This window comes from Microtus ochrogaster, chromosome 5 (assembly GCF_000317375.1).
Source record: "Microtus ochrogaster isolate Prairie Vole_2 chromosome 5, MicOch1.0, whole genome shotgun sequence".
NCBI lineage: Eukaryota > Metazoa > Chordata > Mammalia > Rodentia > Cricetidae > Microtus > Microtus ochrogaster.
Window position 1 is genome coordinate 17,851,933 of NC_022012.1, and position 5,473 is coordinate 17,857,405.

Here is a 5,473-nt window from a genome sequence, read left to right on the forward strand (position 1 = left end):
TGCCTTTTTGGGAGAGAGAAAGGAAGGAAGGAGTTCAGGCTGGAAATGGGGCAGGGGGTGGGGGTAGGGGGTGGGCTGGGGTGGACTTAGCTTATCTCTTAAAGGGAAAGGATAGACCATTACATTGACTGCCTGAATTTGTATAATTCCATTCTTCTGTGGTAGATTTTTTCTAGGCTTCCACCTCCTATATAAGCTGACTGATTCTCTTTAACCAGGGAAATGCCCAAACCTTTCTTCTATAGAGATGTAAGCACCTAGTAGTTCTTTCTGTATCTAGGCAGTGGTTCTCCATTAGAATGGGTAATGTGAGGATATCACCTGAGTTTTCCTATATTATGCTACATCCATGATAAGCAAAATCACCTCTCTATTTTCTTGGTAATTATGATCAATTATTGCAGTTAACACTCCAATCCTTTCTTGACATTTAATGGCATGAAAAGCCCAATTTGCCATTTACTCATTCAACAGAATTATTGCTGACTCTCCTAATAGACTCTCCTAATAGTATCATCTTCAATGATATTTTTATTCCCATAAGAGATCAATGTATTTATTCACTTGTAAGTTGGTGGAATGGTAAAATCTCTCATGAATATATTATATACCTATCTGCAGAGGAGATATAACCTGAGGCAAATATACTGATGTCCCTATCATGCAAAAGCATGCTGGCTTTCATTGCTTCCATTTAGTGAGAAGCATTCAAACTGTTTGACAGTTTATTAATTGCATACCACATAGCATGATTATATTTGCTGCTTTAATTCCCAGCTGTGATTGAAGTCTTTCTGCAAGATCAACTTTGTTATAGGTGAACACAACTTCTATTCATACCAGTCAGAAAATTGAGGCTTCGGCTTCCAATTTTATTTTTATGGATTTTTCTGCCTGTGGGAATGTGTGTTTCTTAGCATCTGTATACATTTTTTTGTGTTTTTTATTTCTGTTTGCATATTTTGTCCTATTCTGTTTTCATTATTATTATTATTTTACATGCCTGTATGTATTCTAATGAGAGAGAGAAAGAAAGAGCATGGGTTTGGTTGGGTGGGAGAGTAGGGAGGGTCGGTAAAGGACTCAAGAGAAGAAATAATAATTGGAATATATTGTATAGAAAAAAATTTTTCAATTGAAAAAAAGTACAAAATTAAAGAAAAATAAACCCAACAGTCACATGAAATCAAAGGTATTGTAACCTCAGTAACTATTTATTTCTCCTTGTTGGGATGTGGTTTCTCTCTCACTTTGGATGGGCTTCTGTTTAGATTTGAACTGCGAGAGCCAGCAGTTCAAAGTCAGGTCAGCATGTTGCTCCAAATCAGAGGAATCATGTGTCCGAAGTCGCTTTCTAGTCAGCACTTCTTGCTCTATGTACTTCTAGCCTCCTGCAAGTGTTTGGAGGATGGAATACTATCATGCAGGACTATGAGCCTCAGGCTCTGAGTGGTGTGAGGGATAAGCCACATGTGTTACCTCTGTGGACCAGTGAGGTACTGCTGCATCCTACAGCATGCTCTTTGCTACCCTGTATAGCTCTCTGGACAGTGGAGGTGAGGCCATTTTCTCTGGTGATTACTGGGTCTCAGTGTCACATCTCAGAGTCACACTTCTGTGTCTTTCTCTGGGTCTGCCCTACCTCTAGCAGCTCCTTCACTGACCTGTGGGAGGACTTTACTGGAGGCCACTGCTGACCACCCTGCACCTCCTGACCTATGGCGTTGTAAGGCCTGGGACATCTTGGCTACCCTGCTGCCATGATACTTTCAAAAGAGCCAGGAAGTAGGCCTGAGTTTTAGTTTACTCTGAGGCAATGCCTGGCCCCAGGAAAGTTCATAAACTGAGATCATTCAGGCACCATCCAGGAACAGACCAATCAGCATCCAAGGGGAAAATACCTAAAATTCCAAAGGAAACACCTAATGTTCTAACCACCACAGATAGGATCACCAGGTGTCCCTTAGGCCATCACACACCCTTCTCTTTTCACCAAGACACCCTAGACAAATGTCAGCCAGTCAGTGGTCCTGAACCTTAGAAATCCCCCACCTGAACCTCAGCTAGGATAAAAAAAAAATCCCACCCCAACTAAGCTCAACTCTCTGATCTTATTCCACTGGTTGGGCACTGGGAGGGCCCAAGGTTGAGCTTGAATAAAGGTTCTTTGCTTTTGCATATGGATGCAAACTCCTTGGTGGTCTTTGGGGGACTCTGATCTGGGCATAACAGAGCTGCTTTTCACAGAGAGTCAGTTAGATGTCAGTAGCTGTCCAGATTCTCAGAGAGAAATTCTCTCTTTGCCTCATTTCTGTCTTCCTTGTGTCTATTTTTGTATGAATATTGCATTTTGTGTTTCCCCTCAACTTTTGCCACTGCTCATTCAGAGGTAGATTTTGATCTTCCATTTTGCCTTCCTGGAATTTGAGCCTCGTATTCTTAATTGTGTAGATTAAAATTACCTTCAACTTGATATCTGAAATTGATTTTCTTCCTCTTTATATAAGCACCTCTGGAAAAGATAAATACTTCTTATCTTATCTCTAAAATTAGCAGTCATTAAAATTTTAGAAGTTCATTATAGAGCACTTCTCTTGTAAAGGAACTATGAAATAACTTTTTGGCTAATATGTATACACTGATTACTTAGATTTACCATTAATATTTATTGTGTTTTATTGCACATTTACTTCCCAAGCCTTTTCTCTCTTTAATCTATTTTTAAAATGAATTTCAAAGTGCATCGCAGACCTGGCATACTTTAAATAATTTAGCATGCATATCAGTGAACAGTATTAAACATCTGTGAACTGCTTTCTAAAAGTGAAAGCTATCTATAATGCAATGCACAGAACTCAATCACACAGGTAGTGACGTTTGACAAATATGTGTTCTTATGTAGCCTAATCCAACCTTCATGTGCAGGGATACGTTCTTGTATATATTTTTATTTGCTTGAATTTTTTGTGGTGATCTCCAGGGTCGTGTTGAACCCTAACTTTAGTTATGATGTGGAAAGAGTAAGAAGGGGAAAATTCAGTGTCAGTAGGCAGAGGAGGCTCAGAGCTGTGTGTAAGAATTCTCATTTTTCCCAGTGGTCCAATATCCTCCCATTCTTTTCTGATCAATATCCTGATTTTGACAAATGTTTGGCAGAGCTTGTATATCCAAATGTTATAATTCAGCCATGTACAAAATTTAAAAAAGCTAAGATAGATTTTAGCCATGTAACCACATAGCTAAACACAGTGTCTACTGTCTTTTAGCAAGATGAAGGCACAGTAGGATTCCAGTCCCTGTCTTGAACTATGTGGTCGTCCCCCTTGCAGAGTGTGTGTTACTGACTCTCGCTGTGGGTGTGTGTGCTTGTGCACATCAGTACTTTTCCAATTTTGTAAAAATGGCTCTACAAATCCTGTGCTGCATCTCACAGATGCAACCTACATTTTTAACATAAATTTTAAAGTGCATAAAATGTCATCATTTCTAGCATTTTGTGAATATTGACATTTTCCACTATAATTACTGTGTTACTATTGTGATTAATTCAGAGAAATAGAACACCAAAATACTTAGATATCTTTTATCATTCATTAAAAATTTAAAAGGAGTTGGAGAGATGGCTCAGTACTTAGGATCTCCAGCTGTTCTTCCAGAGGATCTATTTCAGTTCTCGGCATCCACGTGATAACTCACAACAGCCTGTGACTCCAGTTCCATAGGATCTGACATCCTTTTCTGGCTTCCAGAGACAGCTCACGATGTAAGACATGCATGCTGAAAAAAACACCCCTACTAGTAAAATAATTTTCAAATCATTCAAGTCAGGTGTAGTGGCTCATACTTTTAATCACTGCACTTGGAAGGCAGAGGCAGGTAGAACTCTTGAGTTTGAGGTCAGCCTGGTCAACAGAGTGAGTTTAAGGACAGCCAGGGTTATATTAAGAAACCCTATCTTAAACAAATAATGTATAAATGTTAATAGAAGTTTCCTCTGCTTTTTCTCCTCAGATTCATATTGTTATGGTTTCCATAATTTAGCATAGCATATTTCACATGCTTCAAAATAGTTTAATTGATTACTTTGTCATAGTTCTCTTCAGAAAGCGCAAATGTGTTATTTAAACTAAATTTTAAGCTTTCTTATAATGAATCGCTAAGCATTAAAATATTCTTCCAGAAATGCAACTTTTGTAGCTCTTTAGAACATGCTTTTAGTAGAATCTGTAAAATATTTTGCAATTTTGAAAAACAAATATTTATTTCTTGACTTTGGAGATATGGATGCAATGTCTTATATTCTTCCTGCATCTGACATTAAGTTTTCTCAACAAATGCCTGCTGGTTTACAAGCAGGAAAGTTATTGCTAATACCATGAAATCACTGAGACAGGATGCAGTTCAAAGGTGGCAGATGGGACTGCTCATGGGTCAGCATCAAGACCCACCGGTTAAGCAATAAGAAGTTAAGACGCGTTTAATGAGAGTTCACAATAGTGAATTTCAGCACTATGGCAGCTGAGCAAACTGCTTTTGTGAATCTTGTGAGTCTTAAAGATCAGTGAAAATTTTTTTATTTCATTTAAAGGGAACACTGGGGGGAGCATTTTATGTTCTTTATGTTTTTACATGTAAATTGAAAAACAGTTAACATTATCAGGAGAAGTTTTTAAAATATTTGATCTCCACCTTCTTACACTTTTGTATTAGCAGTAATTTTTCCTTGTTTGTGAGGTTGCCGTGTGTGTGTGTGTGTGTGTGTGTGTGTGTGTGATTTCAATTACCAGTGGCCAGCTATAATCTGAAAACTTAACTGAAAAATACTAAAAATAAATAATCCAGAAGTTTTAAAGTACATGGTTTAAAAAATATTCTACAAACCCCTGTATTATCTGTTCTACTCAACCGGGGACATGAACCATTCTTCTGTCTGTTATACCCATTTCAGCATAGGCTACCTGCCTGTTAGCCACATGGTAGAGATCTCAGTGGTCCCCAATTCTCAAGGTGGCATAGTACCTAGTGACCTAATGTTTGTCACCACGGATCTGTCAGTCACCACATTTCCCCAATTCATCGGTGCAAAAAGAGTGAGTATCATAGAATAGTAAGTTGAGATATATCCATATGCTCATAAGTTTATCACACTATATTACTGTAATTATTTTATTTTCTTATTAGCTACTGGTAATCTTGTACTCTGCCTGATTTATTAAATAAGTTTCATCATGACGTATCTGTATAAGCAAAAAGAATACGTAAAGTTAGATACTAGTCACCATTTCAAGAATCTGTTGTGGTCTGGGAACATAGGCTTTAGTCTAAATGGGACTAATACAATACCATTTAAATTTGATTATATACCAGCATGTGTATACTGTAAGGATATTGTTTCAAGATTTATATAGAAAATTATTTCTACCTTTTATTTTTATTTATTTATTTATTTATTTATTTATTTTGGTTTTTCAAG